Source organism: Coenobita brevimanus, chromosome 109, assembly GCF_032717465.1.
Source record: "Coenobita brevimanus isolate Jiangsu-jjx chromosome 109, ASM3271746v2, whole genome shotgun sequence".
NCBI classification, from domain to species: domain Eukaryota; kingdom Metazoa; phylum Arthropoda; class Malacostraca; order Decapoda; family Coenobitidae; genus Coenobita; species Coenobita brevimanus.
Genome location: NC_137062.1, coordinates 12,622,192 through 12,642,715, shown reverse-complemented (window position 1 = coordinate 12,642,715; position 20,524 = coordinate 12,622,192).

Sequence of the window (20,524 nt, the reverse complement as noted above, 5' to 3'; positions counted from 1 at the left end):
TGCCCTGCAATGCCTTACCTTTACCTTTATCATACATTCCCATTTTTCTGCTCATTGTCTCTCTCTTTTCCTTTTTCCTTCTTTCTCTTTCCCTCTTGCCCTGTCCTGCACTGTCCTGTCTTTCCGTGCCCTGCGTGCCTGGTCTGGGTATTATCGAGGCATTGACAATAAGCTCTTGATGGCAATGGAAGGTATAAATCGCTAAGCCAGGCACAGCTTTCAGTCCGATTCGTTATATCTTTCCCCCCCACCGTCCAGATGTCGCTGCTATCATTTTTTCATCCCCCTTCCTCTTGTTCCTTGTTTATTCTCCTTAGTTTCTCCCTCCCCACCTCCTCTCTCTCCTGCCTTATCTCACCTCTCCTTCACCCACCGCTCTCCTCAAACCCTCTCTCCCCATCCTCACACTCTCCTCATCCCCCCACTCTCCCAGTCCCCCCTCCTTTTCTTCACCTTCCCCCCTCCTGTTCCTTTTTCATCTTTATCCCTCCTCTCTATTCCACAATCTCTGTCCCTTTCCTCCCAGCCCGTCTCTTACCCTCTACTCCAGTGGTTCTCAACTGGTGGTTCATGGTGACTTTTTGGGTGGTCCACAGGACGTTCACTATATTTGGTAATAAACTGGAGATTGGTGCATATATTTTTAAATTTATTGAAAATTCAGTACGAAAAATTTTATCCAAATAAATAATTGGCCATTCATTTTATTGTATTATTCTTATTGATTATTCCAGTATGATTGGTACTTACCCAAATTTGTAACATGCAGTCAGATGTCTTCTTCTACCATTTAAATCAATTTCCATGTGTGAGAGCAGATTTTCATGTTTGTTGCACATTAAGTCCAAACAGAAGAATTGACTTGCAGTGGAAAGCGATATTCATTGTGCATTATCAAGTACCATTCCTAACATTGAAAAGCTTGTCAGTGAAAAGAGAATCCAAAAGTCTGGTTGTAAAAAAAAATATTAGTTATATACTACTACATAATTTCAAAATTCTGTTTGCTAGAAATTAATTTCACAGCAAAATTTTTGAGAAGTATTCATGTATTCCCTATAAATTATGTTCGGAAGAAATACATTTCAGACCAAAATGTCAGCTGTCTACTATTTTATATCATTTCTCGAAATTCTGTTTGTAAGAAATATATTTCCAACCCAAATGTTTGTTGTCTATGCTTTATTCATCATAACTCAAAAATGAAATGGTCCACGATATTTTTTTTAATTGGGCTGGTGGTCCATGGCCTGAAACGAGTTTAAAACCACTGCTCTACTCCACTGTCTCTTACTCTCTACTCCACTGTCTCTGCCCCGTTTCTCGCAGCCGTCTCTCACCCCTCGTCTCATTTTTCCCTTCCCCCTATTTTCACTAAGTTTTCCCCCACCCTCACAATACTACGCACGCAACTCCTTCAGCTTCTCGCCAACCACACCCATTTCCCTCTACCCATCCATGTCTCTCCTCCACTCATGCCCTGACATCCCCTCCCCTTCCTTCCAACGCACAACCAGTTCCAGTCCCTCTCTTTCATCTCACTGTCCCATTCTTACCCCTTCTCTCCCCTCTCTTTCCGTCCTCCTCTTCTTCTTCCTCCTCTCTTCCAGGCCTTCTCCTCCTCCTCCTCCTCCTCTTCCTCTTCCACGTTCCCTTCTTTTGTCATCTCTTCCTCTCCCACCTTTTCATCACTATTCCCACTCCATTCTGTTCATGCGTTACTTTGACATCAGAATTTTATCAGCCAATGTGGCTGAGTGGAAGAGGCCTATTCTGCTAGCCATTCGGCCCGGGATCAGGACCTGTGAGGTTTATCTTGGTATATCTTGACATTCCTTTCTCAGTTATCAAGCCATCCCTTCGTTTTACTTTTTTTCTCTTTTGATTTCCCTCATTGACAGGGGCGCCGAGAGAATTGAAATGTGCCGGGGCAGGATTAGTTTGGGGCCCCCGCCCCTGCAGTAGGTAAAGGTAGAGGTGGGGGTGTACGCTATATGCTTATGTAACATAATTTTTTTATTGTTTCAACAACTTAGAAATACATTCAAATGAACTGTTGACCAGAAATAGTTTAATCCACTAGAGTGATAAGACATGCACATGATACACATATGTGTAATTATTAAAAAAAAAAAAACAAGAAAAGCAATAACCAAGCAACAAATTGATAATAATACAAAAAAGCAATAACCAAGCATTAAATTGATAATAATGTAAGTAAAATCATAATACAATACATAAAGATTACATACCGAATACATAAATGGCTCATTTATTTAACAAACAATGGTGCTTTCCTCTTGGCAAAATTATGAAGCACAACATCAAGATCAAGAGATCTTGCAAGTTGAGACTCAATACTGAGTCTAGCTAAGCCCACAAGTCGTGCTTGGGTCATTGTTGTTCGTAGACATTTTTTTTATCAGCTTGAGTTTGCTGAATGAGCGCTCTGCAGAGGCGACAGTGGCAGGAATTGTTAGCAGAATGTGCAGGCTGACAGATACATTTGGGGAGAGCCCTTCTAGTCTGTACTCAGTCAAGCAATTCAAAAGCTCCAAGGGGTTAGTTGGTTTTGCCCAAAGTTTGAGCGATGAACTGTTGGTAGGTGCCTCATTTCCATCACGATATCATGACTGATATCGGCAGGATACTTATCTGCCAGTGATTCTGATTTCAGTTCCAGCTCCTCTGCTGATACTGTTAGGTGCTTCCAGAGGAAACTCAAGTTTTCAGAAATATCTTGGCAGCTTTGAATCTAACAGTCAGTCCACCAGTTACATTATGCAGTAATACATAGAGCACAGACTTTCTGAAATATGCTTCTTCAGGTGACTCATCTGCTTCATTTTGTTCTAATAAATTTGAATCTGCTGCGGCATCATCATCATCATGAAATCTTCTTTTGGGTTTAGCTTCAGCTGCTTTACCACGTCCACGATACAGATTCACCTCGATGTCCAGGTTTGAAGTAACTAGCTTTGCTTCATTCCACATAGCTTTCCAGTTATTTCGGAGATCTGTCAGTTCTACCAGCAAGGACTCTATGTTTGACACTTCAGGATACCGTGTCGCATCTCTGGCTTGAATAGTTTTACTAAAGAGGTCAGTTGGAACTAGGACTTTGTACCATACAACGGACACTATCACACAAATGAAGGATGTCACAGAAGACAAAGCTCCATTAATTTCTGTTCTTGTTTTGGCAGTTAGGTTCAACTCCAAGAGGTCTTCCAGAGCTAATTTGATGCCAGGCAGGTGGACTGCAAAAGGCTTCACACGTTCAACACGATCAGACCACCATGTGCCAGATATGCCATGAAGAGAGCAGCCAGTGCGATTCAACAATATTATCCATCGCTTTGGGCTAGAGCTAAACAAATTGCAAACGGTCTGCATAGTTCTAAAGTATGTGATGGCTTCAGGGATGCATTCTGCAGGATCAGTTCCCCACAAGTTGTGTGTATTAGCTGTCGGACATTGTTCAAGTATTTTTGCTTTTGTACCAGTATATTATCCAGACATGTTTGCTCCATTGTCGTAGGCCTGTGCTTGACAATCAGAGAGTGGAATACCATGCTTTTGCAATGAATCAACAACCATCTGAGCTATTTCATTTCCTCTTTTGTCACTCCAGTCTACAAATTTGAAGGATCTTTCCACAATATCAGACTGAGATTTATTCTGAATTACATAGGGCAGCAAAGTTGCTGTTTGCTGAACATGCGATGAATCTGGCGTGGCATCAACTATTACTGCAAAGTACTTTGCAGTTTTTCTTGCGAAATGCGCTGTTTCACAAGATCGGAACATTCTGTGATTAACTCATTTTGAGAACCAGCGGAAAAGGAATGTACTTGCAGGCGTTCTCCTTCTTCCCGTGACTCTCACTTGTAACACACGTTCTTTTAAGTTTGGATCCCAGTGAGACAACAACTCTATTAGCCCCAGAAAATTTCCATTGCTTGTGTCACCAATACGCTGGGAACGACCCCGAAAAGCAAGCCCACGTTCTCCCAGGAACAGTATAACATCAATGATTCTCTTCATAATGTTGTACCATTTGACAGCTTTTGTTTCAATTGATGCCTCCAGGAGATTATCAACACCTCTGTCAGGTGACAGGCGTCTTTCTAATTCACGCCAAGCTAGATAGCATCCCCAATGACTATTCCTTTTCTCATGTTCTGGGATGCGATCATACAATTTTCGCCATTTTCCTGCAGCTGACCATCCTTCAGCTGATGACAGTGCAGACTTGGATGCTGTGCTGATGTTGCAAGATACATTATTCCAAAATAATCTACGTGGAAAACAGTACAATGCTTGTTTGACTCCAGACAAGCCAGTCTCGGACATGTTGCTCTCTGTTGACATTTCGAAATTTTTAGGATGCTTTCTGGCAACACTTTGTTATATATGTCTGTAGGAAATATTTTAGGATAGCCAGTGTGAACTCTGACAACATAATTTTCTATGTCTAATTGAGAAGGACAGTCTGATGCGAGAAGTCCAATGTCAAGTCCAGTGTTACTTCCCACACCTGTGTGTGCGTTTGATTACTTTCATAACAAAAAGTACCTCAAGAAATCATTTAAATTATAAACTCAAGAAATCATTTAAATGATAAAAAATGAAGATCTGTGTAAGTAAGAATTTGAGAAAATAATATTACAGGAAGATATCACTTAAAAATTTGGGACATTTGTGTTCAAAAGCTAAAATCACCATTGTCTTGAGAAAACCCAGTTTGTTTACTAATAGCATGAGCCACATAAGATGCACGTGCTCTTAGCCTCGTTTTCAAAATGTAAACAATGACTATCTGCATAAGGTCCATACAACCCTACAGGCTACAATCACACCGGTAATGCATAAAAATAATGAAAAGTACACTGTAAAAACACGAAAATGGCGTACCCAAAACATTCACGTGACGTTCATGGACACGAAGAGCTACAGGCCTATATACAGCCTTTGTAACGGCTATCATATCTCCCTTAGGTCGTATGTATAGTCTATAGTCAGTCTACCTGTCAACTCCGGCTTTTGGCCCAATTAGTCCCTATTATTTAAAAGTGTATACAATAGAGGTTTTGAATTTTTTTCTCCAAAATACTCATGGGCCCCCCCAAGACTCCATGGGCCCCGGGGCAATTCACCGGCTGATCCCCCCCTCTCGGTGGGCCTGCTCATTGATCAACTGCTTATTTAACTTATAAACATCAGAACTTAATATCAAGTGAGGATAAACTGCAGTAGGCAGGTTTGCCCATGCTAAACAGGTCGTGTCTGCATATTAATCGTTATCATCACTGTCGTCGTCGCCATCATTATGAACATCATCGTCATCGTCATTGTCATCATCATCACCATCATAGTCCTATTCCCTATTATTTATACTGATGTGGGTATCATCCAAAAAACTGAAAAGGCAAAAATCAAAACTACAGCTGTCATCAGAGTAACCAACAGAAAATGACACACTCTACTCTCCCATTATTTAAGCCTTCGGTATTCTCTGTTCCCTCCCACAGGCAGGACAATTCAAACCCCACCTTCATACATCACAGTATTTTACATCAACAAATCCACCTTTACCATACCTGCATGGGATATGGTGATCAAGTGACACAGCAGTGGATTGGCTGACCGGCACATGCAGCATTGAGCCCAGGTTTGTAAAGGGAGAAGTTGATTTTTTTTTTTTCATTCATTGCCAGACGCCATGTATCCCAAACGGGGTAGCCAACGGCTTAGAGTTAATCGTTTTACAGGGAGGGGCACTAATACTCCACCAACCCCACTTGACACGTAGGGATGAAAATTTTAATATCGTTAAAAGTCTCCATGTAACCCATTCAGCATGACGGGTCTTTCTTAAGCTGAAAAAGAAAAACTTAGAGGTAATAAACATTAAGTAAAAGCGTCAACAACTTATTGAGGGAGTTCGCTCACCCTCAGCAAGACCCACCCAAGCGTCAAAAAAAAAAAAAAAAAAAAAAAAATCACTCCAAACTTGAATTAAATTCTGCAGACATCTTATTACTTGGCATAGTATTTCTGTCTTACCAAGACTGCCCTGTTTCATATATCTATGTCAGTATCTTGTAATCTCTCAATTATTGAATGTCCTCTTCTTAATATCATTTTGCAAATATATGCCTTCTACCCTGCTTAATAGACAATATCTTTCTTCAGATATATATAGCTTCCAAAGCCTTTCTTTGGTTTCCAGTGTCTTCCAGTCTTCCAGTCTCTAAGTCTTACGACCATTCTCTTTTCTTATCTCCCATCCTCATTGTCGCAGTGGAGCTCTTCGCCAGAGTCAGTCAGTACTCGTACTCTCTTTCAATGTCGTAGTCACTAAATTTTCCAAGGCCTGTATCTTTCAGTGTCTCCGTCTGTGTATTTTCCAGCTTTCACGTCTCCAATTGTCCTTTCCCCTTGTCTTTACAACCCTTCCTGTTTCAGTCATCCAGCATACTAAGCAGTCACAATTCTCTCTCCAAATACATTGTCATCCATAATCACTATATGTTAATATCTTCCAGTCTTCCAAACACTCATGCTTGCAGTCTCTCTCTCTCTCTCTCTCTCTCTCCCCCTTTCTGTCTGTCTGTCTGTCTGTCTGTCTGTCTGTCTGTCTGTCTCTCTCTCTCTCTCTCTCTCTCTCTCTCTCTCTCTCTCTCTCTCTCTCATTATCTATTTATTGGCCTAACCATCTATCTGTCTGTCCTTCTCTATATATATTGTGTGCGATTTTGGAAGGAGTTGTAATGAGTGTTATAGTAAGTGGTAGGCTGACTGGCAAACTGGAATATGTGGTCACTCTGATGAGAGGAATATACTGTACAGTAGAAAAGGAGAATGGAAGAAATGTCTACAGAACATGACGAACATGAGAACGGTAAAAAATACTGGGTCACTTGTGGGCTAAGACACTGACATATTTCAAGAGAAGGAAACGTGAAAAGAATATTGGCTGGTAAGAGAATGGAAGAGTAAAACGATAATGGATAACCGTGCACGATACTGGATGACAGAGTGTGGAGGAGTATGACGATGAAAAAGTGCAAATGATCGAAAAGAGAATAAGGCATAATGTATCGGTGTGAAAATTGGAATACTGGAAGATAAATTATGATAACTTGTGTATGGTGGCAACTAGGATGAGGTGCTATGTGCTGGATGACAAGGCGCCTTAACTCTCTCTCTCTCTCTCTCTCTCTCTCTCTCCCTCTCCCCCCCCCCTCTCTCTCTCTCTCTCTCTCTCACGAGCCTGTCTTGTTTTTTTAGAATGGTGCATTTATTTTGTACTTCTGCATTGTTCTCCTTTTCTTTGGGTGTTTTCACTCCTGGTCATTTTTTTGTGTGCGTGTCTGTCCATTTTCGCTCAACTACATCCTACTTAACATAAAAAAGCAATAAGGTTTAGTAAGCAAAACAGATGCCTTGAGGAAAAAGTGCTGGGAGCCTCTAATGCCCACTTGTTTATTGATATTTTGTATATATTTTTTTGGCATTCTCAGAAACCTTGGCCTGACACACACACACACACACACACACACACACACACACACACACACACACACACACACACACACACACACACACCGCTCGCTGGTGCAGTGGTAACGTTCTCGCTTGCCGTCTGGTAGACGGGAGTTCGCGCCTCGCTCAGGTTGCGAAAAGTTTCACTGACGAAGTGGGTGGTTACTGTCTCCCTGACCAAGGGGACGGGTGTGTGCGTGTGTGAAGGTCACAGCCTTGCCCTTAAATCGGACTGTATGAGCTCTCAGCTCCCTTCTAGGAGGGTAAAAGCTGACGATCACGACCATCAGGTGAACCTGACCGACCCGGTGAATTACACACACACACACACACACACACACACACACACACGTCAGTAACAGCAGCCGGCACCTCGCCTCTTGTTTCAACGCCCTCACCATCATCTGCACTTGTCTCGTACCTGCACTGGTCTCTCACTCTCTTCTCTTCATTTCAGCTCTACTGTTACTGTCTGCAGCATCTGCACTCCTCTCGTACTATACCTGCACTGGTTTCTCCCTTACTATTGTCTCACTTCTCCTCTCCTCTAACCTCAACGCTCCTCTCACCTCTCCCATCACTACTCCTTTTCAACTACCACTTCTCTCCTGTCTACACACATTTCTCCTTCCCCCTTCCTCCCCACCACTTCTCTCCTGTTACTATTTTTCTTCTATCTTTTCTTCCCAAGGACTGCTTTTCTCACACCACTTCGTATCTGTGCTTCTCTCCTATCACCCCTTCTTTCCTCTCTGCACACTCCTTTCCACTCACTCCTACACACCACAATCCTGCCGCCTCTGCTGTGCTCACGACGTGTCCACAAACAGACAACAGTGTGGATCCAAGCAGAGATCACACCAAAGGTCAGGGTTCGAGAGGCTCAGGAAAGATACACAGTATTTCAAGGTCGTATTTATATCAGAACATAACCTAGTTTTACGTAAACGAAAGCCCACCAAAATGTAATTATTAGCACTGACTATTTATTTTACCATCACCTTAAGATTCATTTTGATTTAATCATAAAATGGTGTGCAGCTGTACGGGCAATGACTAGCTCATATACAAGCAATGCTAAAAAGAACGTAAACTACGTGAAGTTTATAATTCTGTACGTTCTAACTGGTGCAATGGGAGATGACGGACATGATAAAATAACTTCGTTTAACTTGTTGATTTATGGACGAAGGACTGTATTCTAGGTGGCACTGTAGCTCGGAGCACCTCTTCCTTAACATTCCATTGTATGTTACTTATATCGCTTAACTGTCTACACAATATCCATCAGTAACATACAAGAGGATAGTGCAGTATACATCGCCAGGGAAGGAGCACATCATTCCATCTTTACATACTGAGTCATTTGTATGTTACTTATATCGCTTAACTGTCTACACAATATCCATCAGTAACATACAAGAGGATAGTGCAGTATACATCGCCAGGGAAGGAGCACATCATTCCATCTTTACATACTGAGTCATTTGTAAAACTTGTAGGTCTAACGGCTGTGGTTATTCCTGAAAGTTACTCCCTCTCTTGTTCCCTCTTTGATTTACCAGTGCATCATTTCATTCCCGATCAGCTCTCCTTATTCTTCCCTCCTTCCTTCATTCTTTCCTTCTGTGTGTGTGTGTGTGTGTGTGTGTGTGTGTGTGTGTGTGTGTGTGTGTCAGTGTGTTTTATTCTGTTCTCTTTCCTTTCTCGTCGTCGTCGTCCTCCTCCTCATCATCATCGTCGTCATCATCTTAATTTTCATAGTGTTCATTTTCATTTTCGTCTTTCCTTATTCTACTCCTCATATCATTCCTTTTTCTCTTTGTCCTACATTCTCTCCTCCTGTTTTCATTTTTTTTTTTCTGTTACTCCTCGTGTTCCTATACTTCCTGCTCTTCCCTCTCTAATAGTTTACGTTTTCTGAATGCACCCTCTTTCCTTCATTCAACTGATTTTTTCCTCATCTCCTGCTTCTTGCTCCTATTTTCCTTTCAGCTGCACCACCCTCTTCCCTCTCTGTTCCGTCCATCTGGTCTTCTTCTTTCTCCTGTTTTCCTCTCGTTCACTTCCCCTTCCACCTCGTTGTACCCTCCTTCTCTTCTTCTCGCCCTTCCAGCTTTAACATCCTGTCTTTCCATGTCCTGCCTATTGTCTCCTCCTCCTACTGCTTCATCAGTGATTCTCAGGCAAAATGATACTTATATTTTCAGTCCAGTGTGTTCTCGTCCATCCTTTTTGTTTTGTTTTGTTTTGTTTTTCCTCACCCCCTCGCCTTCTTGCTTATTAACCTGCCCGTCTTCCCCCTCCTCCTTCTTTTCCTCCACCTTTTCCTTCTACTCCTACTCTGTCATCTTCTTCATCATCACATCTTCTTCTTCTTCCTCTTCGTCTTCTTTTTCTTCTTTTTCTTCCTCCTTCTTCTCCTCGTCCTCTCCTAATATGTCATCATCATCATCATCATCATCACCATCTTCTTCTTCTTCTTCTTCTTCTTCCTCCTCCTCCTCCTCCTCCTCCTCCTCCTCCTCCTCCTCCTTCGGCCTTTCCTCCTCCTCCTTTTCCTCTCGTCCTCCTTGTCCTCCTCATCATCATCCTTCTTCTTCTTTCAAAGCCTTGGTCACTTTAATACTTTATTAATGGAAGAAGGAAGGAATCAACGGCATGGAGCCGGCAAGATTGTTCCCTCCAAGAAAAACAAACACAAGATAAGAGAGAGCCAAATTCAAGATCTGTTCATTTCGAAATGCCTGGATACACTGCGGTTGAAAGACTGGATATCATACGAGTTGGCAGTAAGAACTACAGACAGAGGGAGACAGTTCCAGAACTGACTTGCTGCATTCATGAAGGATTGGGGGTAACGGTTAACTCTTGCATTATTGAGTTGGAGAGAAAAGGATGAGAGTTTGTTGCCAAACGGGTAATACACGGCCGCCGTAGGGATGGAGGGATACTAGCAGACAGTTCAGAGGAGCAGTGACCATTGAAGTAGCGATAGAAAAGAGATAAATAAGCAAATATGAGGCAAAGAGACAAAGGTTGAAGAGACCCAGTAAAAGGAGGAGAGTTAATGAGAAGAAAAATCTTTGACTTCACCTTCTTGAGAAGAGCTGCATGTGGGGAGCCTCCCTACAAATAAGAGTTGTACTCTACACAGGGACGAGTAAAATTCGTGTATAAAGTCAACAACCGTGCAAGGGTAAAGAGGACATGGAGTTGGTTGGAAGCAGATTTTATGGGAGTGGTAATATGCTCTTTCCAAGAGTCGGTTTAGCACACCTAATCTCTTGGAAGCAGATTTTATGGGAGTGGTAATATGCTCTTTCCAAGATAAATCCCGAGGGAATGAAACACCAGCTATGTTTAAAGATGATGTAGGACTGAATTAGATATTGTTATAGATTATAGGATACTGCTCCAGAAGATTTTATCAGGTTGAATGATGTAAGAACTGAGTTTCTGATGCACTGAAAACAAGATTACTTTTAACCCAATCGGAGATATGAGCCAAGTCAGACATTGGGTGTGCCATAGCCTCATCCCTGGTTTGTTGAAGTAACTGCTGAGATGGACACTGGGGGATGCAAATGGAGAGGTGAAGGGTGTAAGAGTGGACAGATGTACAGCTGAGAAGGTCACTGATGAGCAAAGACGAAGAGAGTTAGTGATAGGACAGAGTCCAGAGGAACACCACCGTTGATAGCTCTACGAGAAGAACGGTGGTCGTCTACAACAGCAGCTATAGAACGATCAGAAAGGAAACTAGAGATGAAGGCAAAGATAGAAGGATAGAAACCGTAAAAGGGCAATTTGGAAATTAAATATTTATGCGGACTAAATCGAAAGCCTTTGAGGTGTCAAGTGCAGTGGCAAAGCTTTCACCAAAGTCCCGAAAGGAGGATGACCAGGAGTCTGAAAGGTAGGTGAGAAGATCGCCAGTGGAGCTTCCCTGGTGGAATCCATACTTACGATCTGAAAGAACGTCGTGATAGTAAAGGTGTTATATTTATTTTTATATTGTTAAGAATAGACTAAAAAACGCTTTTGATATACAGGTTGGAAAGACAATTGGGCGATAGAGGGCTGGGAATAGTCACCCTTCTTTGGGATAGGCTGAATGAGACAAAACTTGCAGCAAGAAGTAATTTACAAGTTGACAGACAGAAGGGGAAGAGTTTGCCTAGGCAGGGTGTGAGCACAGAAGCACAGTTCTTGAGGACAACAGGAGGGACCCCCTCAAGCCCATACGCCTTGTTAGTATTGAGGCCAGTGATGGCAGAAAATACATCAGTTGAAGAAATTTTAATGTCAACCATGAGCAAGTCAGAAGGTGGAAGTGATGGAGGAATAACACCGGAATCGTCTTAGGTGGAACTCATAGAGAAAAGTCTATGCAAGGAGATCTGCATTATCAGTAGAGAAATTAATAGCTACAGAGCCCAACTCCCCCCACTCTCATATAGTTCTCTACCCCATCTTGTTTTATAAACAACTAGCAGGAATACCCAGGGTTGCCGGGCCAAAAAGGCGAACACTCTAATCCTATTTGTTCTAGTTCAATCTTTCTTTATACTTCAGAAAGACCATGTACCTCGTATGCTTTTAAAGTGATTATAAGAAGTCCAGGAACTTTCTACTTCAGCTTTCGCAGACTGATGTATAGTATTTGTGCGCAGTTGTTCTGTATTACAGGTGACTTCCAATGACCTCGGAGGTTAACCTCACATAGCCTATGTCCGAACTGGAGGTCATGTGAGTCTCCATGCAGGGGTACCCGGTGTTGCCCAGATAAAAAAAAAAAAGGCGAACACTCTACCAGTGACCTCGAATGACCCAGATCTTAATTTTGATCCCCCTGAAACCATCCTTGGGTCACCTTGATTCATAATATATGTGGATCTGGGGGTCTCTGGCCCTTGGTGTGGGAGCGATTGAAGGACAAACAGACAGACAAACAAACAAACAACGCAGCTCTCTTACATATATAGATTCCAATAATATGTATTCATTTAATATTAACAGATTTCTTATTTTTACCTTACAACAAATTTTATCATATGATGTGTAAATTACTAGTAATTTTAGGGACCCCACTGTAAAGCACAAGTGGGGAGAACAACTGCCCCCCGCTGCCTCCTCACCCATCCTTTGTTCAAAAGAACAAGAAAATGACGCTTCTGCATGAAAGAGGTTACCGATCAGCTATTGAGTGTTTAGAGAATTTCATACACAATGGAGTGTGTAGGTAAACGCGACGTATACTCAGTTTTTTTTGTTAATTTGTTTAATCGAGGCGAAGATGCACTTGACAGGTTGGTGATAACTGGCTGAATGCATCATATATCTGAGGGAAAAATTTGAGTTAGTAAGTTTCGGTTCACATTACCTGGTATTTAATGTGAAATACAACGATTATATTCGGACATGTTGCATTCTGCCAATCATCACCAACCTGTCAAGTGCATCTTCGTCTCGAAAAAAAAAAAAAAAAAAAAAAAAAAGAGTATACTGTAGGTGGCCGCCGTAGTGGCCGAGGGCTGCAGGTAAGGAGTTCAGCGGAGCAGTGAGCGAAGACACGTGACACTGCAGCGAAAAGAGAGATGCTGAAATCACTTGGCGAAAGGAGGAGAGTCGATGTGAAGAAAAGCCTCTGACTACACCCTGTTTCGATATGCTGTATGTGATGACACACACACACACACACACACACACACGCTCACACACGAGAGCTGTAGTTCACACAGGAGCAAGTAAACCTTTATGACATGTTAAACAGAGGAAAGGAGACTGACGTAACTGACTGGAAATCAAAGAACATAAAAACTGTAAATCTAACTACACCACCACTGAAGAAGACAACTTATTCATCAGGAGTAACTCATTGTTGTGAGTGATAATTGAGGAAAGACAAGTGTCACAGGAAAAAAAAAATCATGCAAACCATCATGTTCATATGCAAGAAGCTGTTATGATACTGTGGAGATTCGTGGTATTGTCGTTTCAGGAGAAAAATAATTCGAAAGTTTGTATTACTTCATGCAAAACTAGTCCTAAAACGGTTACAGGAGAGCCATCCACAACATCCAAACTGCCCAGTTACTTGGCATATTGACACACAAGGTGGTGAATGTCACAGTTATATTGACACACAAGGTGGTGAATGTCACAAGCCATAGTACGTTAATTTATATCAACTTTACCATCCCTTATGATCCGGTTGATTTAGCTACGAACCACCCATATGCTGTTTTTTCATACTGGGTATTAATTTTTTTAGTAATCCTACCCTGTGATTCACATTTGTTCGTACGTGCAACAGGTGGCGCTACACACCTCCATATATCACCACTCGGCTGCTAATAACCACCGCCCATACTATGTACATGTTTGGACTATCGCATCCAAGTTGGCTGTGATGATATTAGAAGTTGTTTTGTGAAGCGTCAGTTGGTCTTGTGGAGGATCATTCAACCCCTTTAGTACGATAACGCTTATGTCCTTCAAAGCGTGTTAATTCCAGACGATTTTGTTCTCGTGCTGAAGGGGTAGATGCAGACTATAAAGGAAAGTCAAGTCTTCCATGTGTTCTCTGTGTCTGCCCCGGTTCAGTGTGGCTTCCCTTCGGTCTGCTTATCCACCGCTCTTTCCCCCAACCACCACATCCCATGCAAGAATGAAGTAAGTAATAATGGTGATGCAAAATGCTGTGCTGCAGGAAGGTGAAGTGTGGAAAGTGTGGCCTGTGGAAGGGAAAAGAGAATATTGAAGGCCTGTGCGATGACAGAGTAGATTATGTTATTCTTGTTTGGAACTCTGATAGTTCTACTGATGCGTATTATTGTTCCATATTTTGAACAATCCCCATCCGAAATAAAGCAGTGGGGGATATGATGATGATGATGAAGATGACGACGACAACGACGATGATTATGGTGCTGGCACGGCCTGTCCAGCATCGGCAAACCGGCCTACTGCAACCATTTTTTTTTTTTTTTTTATGATCTGTCATTTCTTGGCTGAAAATGTATATGGCAGGCTAGACAAATCTTGTAAGAAAAGAGGCAAAAAGAAAGAATGGCGTGGAACCAAGAAAGTGTGTCACAATATATCAAGACAAACCTCCCAGGACCTGACTCCGGCACACACGCTGACAGAATAGGTTTCTTCCACTCCACCACACTGGATTATATATTATTTTATAACTTGTTGAGAATGTAGTGCATAAAAAAGTGTGGCATGGGATTAGTGAGAGTAAAAGAGGGATGGGAAGAGACGAGCAGGAGGAGGAGGAGGAGGAGGAGGAGGAATAGGAGGAGGAATAAGAGCGAGAAGAGAAGGAGAGGCGGGGGGGAAGAGGGAGGGGGGAAGTTTAGGAGGACGGTAAGAGAGGGGAGATAAGGGGAATGAATGGGGTAGGGTGTGACAGTGAAGTAGGATAGTAGAGGGTTGAGTGTTGGGATGGAGAAATATGGGGAGGGGAAGTTGGTGAGAGGAGGAAGAAAATAGAGTGGCAGGTAGAGGGAGTAGGGAGTGGTGAGGGAGAGGGGGAAAGAGGGTGGGTGAATGGTAGATGAGGGTGGAGGGGAGTGATGGAACTGTAAGGGCGAGAGAGAAGGGGATGAGAGGGTGGGAGGGAGGCGGGTTATAATGGGGAGAGAGGAAAAACCGTGGTGGAGGTGAGGTGGGGATTCAACAGAAGGATGAAAGGAGGAACGTGAAGAAAGGAAGAAGGGGATGGGGAGAGTGGGGGGCATGAGGAATGTGGGGGAGGGGGGACAGGAGAAGAATAGCAAGTGGAAGAGGTAGAAGGTGGAAAAGGAGAAAAGAAGGAAAATACGGAGAGAAAATCGGAGGGGGGGGGGGGACCAAATAAGAGTAGCGGGATTGGAGAGGGGGGAGGATGGGAGGAATGGAGAAGAGGATTAGAAGCTGTGACTGGCTTCCTGATTTATAACCTCCAGTGCCATTAAAAGATTATTGCCAGCGTTTAGATAATACGCACACCAGACACGGCAGGGCAGGGCAGGACAAGAGAGAGAGAGAGAGAGAAAGAGAGAGAGAGAAGGAAGAAAAAGAGGGAGGAGGAGAAAGAGGTAAGGAACAGGAAGAAGGAAAGGTATGAGTAAGGACAAGGCAAGGATGGGGTAGAGAAGGACAGGGCAGGGCATGGTGGTCATGGTAGGGCAGAACAGGACAGGGTAAAAAAGAGCAGGGCAGGGCCAAGTAAGGTAGGGCAGGGCAGACCAGAACAGGGCAGGGCCAAACAGGGTAGGGCAGGGACGGGCAAAGCATGGTGGACAGAGGAAGGTAGGGTGGACAAGGCAGCGTAAGGCAGGGCATGGTAGGTAGAACACGGCAGAGCAGGGCAGGGCAGGGAAAAATAGAGTAGGAAAGAATAGGACAAGGCAGTGTGGTGCAGAACAGGACTGGGTAGGGCAGGACTACGGAACACAAGATTATCAAACCGCAAAGATTTAAAGGTATCTTTTTATCTATCTATATCAATCAATCATTCATTCATTCAGACTTATCCTACTGTAGTTCTAAACCAAGGCCATCTCTCTCTCTCTCTCTCTCTCTCTCTCTCAGGGTGCGTATGTGTCATCAGGTCCAGGATGCCAGTCAGGACTCATGCCGTTCCAGTCTAACAGTTTCATTCTGACACTTCTCTGACAAACTGTCATCTGAAACTCTGCTTTGACTCCGGGTCTGAATCCCTGCAATATGATAGTTCAGTTTTATCACTATTCCACCAAGTGTGTGTTTGATATCATTCTATCGCTTTTTATTATGGTACAACCAATATAATAAAACTTACCCACTCTTGGCTTTTTATTATGGTACAACCAATATAATATAACCTGCCCACTCCTCATATTTTATTATGGTACAACCAATATAATATAACCTACCCACTCCTATGTCAGACACCTCCAATCACCGGTAACGACCCAATCAAGTGACTTCATCCCACACCCTCTCTGTCACCATGACAACCAATTAATGGCGGTGGCTGGGTTATGGCTGCGTGGTGTGGTGCGGTGTGGTAATTGGTGATGTGGTGTGGTGTAGTGTGGTGATTGGTGACGTGGTGTGGTGATGTGTGGTAGTTAGTGGTGAGAGGTTGAGTGGCAATGGTGTGTAGTGGTAGGGTAGTATTGGAAGGTGGTGTGGTGTGGTGTGGTGATTCGTGACGTGGTGTGGTGAAGTGTGGTAGTTAGTGGTGAGAGGTTGAGTGGCAATGGTGTGTAGTGGTAGGGTAGTACTGGGAGGTGGTGTGGTGTGGTGGTGGCAGGGCTCTCTCATTAATTTCTACATCCCTGGTACCCGGACTTGCACCTCCTTTACCTTTGTGTCTCACTTTTGCCTGTTTTGTCTAAGGTTAGTTCCTCTTTCTTTTTGTTTCTTTTCTATTTTATTTGGCCTGGTGCTGTGCTGGGATGTGTGCTGGCTTTCTTTTCTACCTGTATACATTCCACATGCACACGACATAATAGGAGCTACCACATGCACACCACACAACATAATTGTATACTACCACATGCACACGACATAATAGGAGCCACCACACGCACACCACACCACATAATTGTATACTACCACATGCACACAACATAATAGGAGCTACCACACGCACACAACATAATAGGAGCTACCACACGCACACCACACCACATAATTGTATACTACCACATGCACACCATATAATAGGAAAGGAATGGGACATTCTGTCCCATTCCTTTCCTATTATATGGTGTGCATGTGGTAATGTACAATGCACGGTGCTGTGATATGGTGTTGTATGGTGAATGTGTGTGGTTTTTTGTGGTTTAAGGTGAGCACTTCCAGTCCGATTAGTCTATCCTAATATGAACAAAATGATCGAAGGATGGCAAGAACAAAGTAAGACGTCCCATTCAAGGTGACAATCAGTTTCGTTTTCTAATGTTGTGAACCACACCAACCCCATCTTAGAAGGGGGATGGAGGAAGGGAGGGAAAGTACAGGCGGAGGGAGTTATTAGAAGGAGGACAGATGATGCCGGCAAAAACCTATAACTCCGCACATGGCGTTTGTACAAAAATCTACACAAGGACGAATAAGACCCCTGTACAAATTCAGCTTACTGGGTGGGATAAAAAAAAAAAAAAAAATGCCTGACTCTCATCATCTCACATAATAATTGTGAAATTGTTCAAGTCCAGCTACAGTAGGTCCTTTCAGGGCCTTCATGTAGGCTACAATGTGTCCCAGTCAGAATAATTTTCGTCAGGTCAAATCCACTGAGGGCCATTTAGGTAAACTTAGATCCAGTCAGGCCATTTTGGAAGCATTACGACACTTTACACCCATTTTAACTCGATCAGGTACACCCTGCGCAAGCCAGCTTGTCTGTTGATTCACACTTAGCTCGGAAAGGTAATTTTTCTATTGATAAATGATGATCCGTGTCCCACCGTCCGTTAATTTTTGTTAGCAAAGTTGGCAGAGGCCTTCTATGACTCTCTGATGGTGACTGAAAGGATGCGGCTTCTATACAAGTTGACTGGTGCAGACATGAAGTTTGATATGCATTCATCCCCTTCCTTTACCTGCTGCTGTCTCCTCTACTTCCATCTTTTCCTTCATTCATACCGCTCTTCCTTTCAGCCAAGTTTGCCAGACTGGAAACAATGTGAAAACAGGAAATTTGGAATGCGTGAAAGTGAAGAGATTCAGGAATTGCACAAAGGTTACAGGAGGAAAATACAGTAATGACATTTTTTATTTTTTTTTTGCCCTAGGGATTTACACTGGATAAGAGAGTTGTGAGATCGAAGGAGATGCGGGACGGAGGAATGGTGGAGAAAAAAAATGGTGTAGGAGGGAGACGCAGGATTGTGATGCAGGGGTGAGATGGAGACATAAATAACAGTGTTGTGAGCTGGAGGAAGGGCAGCCTGATGGCAGAGGAATGGGTGAAATGTAGGCGTTCCTTTTTTTTTTTTATGGCCACCCTCCCCGAGATTACAGCTATCGGCTATGATATTAGCTAGATAGATAGAAGGAACCCACTGGCTTGATCGGTTTGGCACTGCCATTGTATAACGAGAACAGAACCACTGTGCTGCTGTAAACTGGTAAAATGTTGGTCAACATAAATCCGGTGGACTCATTTGCAAACAGCAGCGAGAGGATAACTGCAGGAAAGGATTAAAGAGCTGTGATGGGTGGCGGAGGGAGTGTCAGTATACGAGTTCAATATCATGACAATTACCCCGCCAAGAGGATTTATGGCACGAGATTAACATGAGCTCACCTTTTGTGTGGATGTAATCAGGTAATTGACGGATGCAATTAGGAAGGGAGGAAAATGAGAAAGGAGGGAGGATGAAACGATAGGAAAAGACAATGTAATAAAAATAAACATGAAAAAAGGAGAAAATGAGCAAGGGCGATATTTTATTACTATTATCTTCTAATTCGGGACCACAAGTGAGAAGGGAGAAAGAGGAACTGGGAAAGATTGGGAGGCAAGGAAAAGTGGGAACAAAGGCGAAGGAAGAGAAAGGAGGGAGCCCGTGTTGGTGTGAGAAGAGAAAGGAGAGAAGGAAAGGGATTAGAAGGAAGAGAGATGGTAGAGAAATCGAAAGAGAGAGGAAAAGAAACTAAGAAAAGGGAAGGATACTGTTTGTTGTTCTTGTGGCCAGAGCTCATCTTAATTTAAATATGATGAACTGCATATTGAAGTTACCTGTCCTGCAGTCCACCACCCTCCTGTCGAGGGATAGGTAGGGAGCTCAAGGACGTTTTTATGTTATATCGATAAACGTGAAGGCGTCCCTCTCCAACACCGACGCTAAATGCAAAAGACAAAGGTGTGTGTGATGGATGCTTTTGTTGCCATAGTCAAGTAGCTCAGGAATGAGAATATGACAAAATTCACGCCCTTATTACCCAGCTGCTCTACCTACACTCTTGTCATTCCACCACCCCACCCACACTCTTGTCATACCCCCACCCCACCCACACTCTTGTCATTCCACCACCCCACCCACACTCTTGTCATACCCCCACCCAACCCACACTCTTGTCATACCACCACCCCACCCACACTCTTGTCATACCACCACCCCACCCACACTCTTGTCATACCCCCACCCCACCCACACTCATGTCATACCACCACCCCACCCACACTCTTGTCATACCCCCACCCCACCAACACTCTTGTCATACCCCCACCCCACCCACACTCTTGTCATATACCACCACCCCACCCACACTCTTGTCATACCACCACCCCACCCACACTCTTGTCATATACCACCACCCCACCCACACACTTGTCATATCACCACCCCACCCACACTCTTGTCATATACCACCACCCCACCCACACCCTTGTCATACCACCACCCCACCCACACTCTTGTCATATACCACCACCCCACCCACACTCTTGACATACCACCACCCCACCCACACTCTTGATATACCACCACCCCACCCACACTCTTGATATACCACCACCCCACTCACACTCTTGACATACCACCACCCCACCCACATTCTTGTCATACCACCACCCCACTCACATTCTTGTCATACCACCACTCCACCCTCATTTTTGTCACCCCATCCTTCCCTTACTTTTGTCTCCCCACCTTCAGTATTGTCACCCTCTCTTCACCCCACCCACACTCTTGTCACTTCACCCTTCCCCTCCCTCCCCTTTTACTATCCGCCTTTCCCCACCCCATTGTCACCCTACCGCCCAACCCTCTCGTCACTCCACCATCTCGCCCCACCAGATTGATACTACTCCCACTACCCCATCCACCCTCTTCTCACCTAGCCACTCTCATACTGCTGTTCCAGTCATTAAACCCAAAATGTGTTCGCAAATCCAGCTAAGGGGTCCTATTCTGTTAGCTATACGTTGAGCGAGCTAGTGGTGCTTAGTGCTGTATTTTTTTACTGATCATCAAAC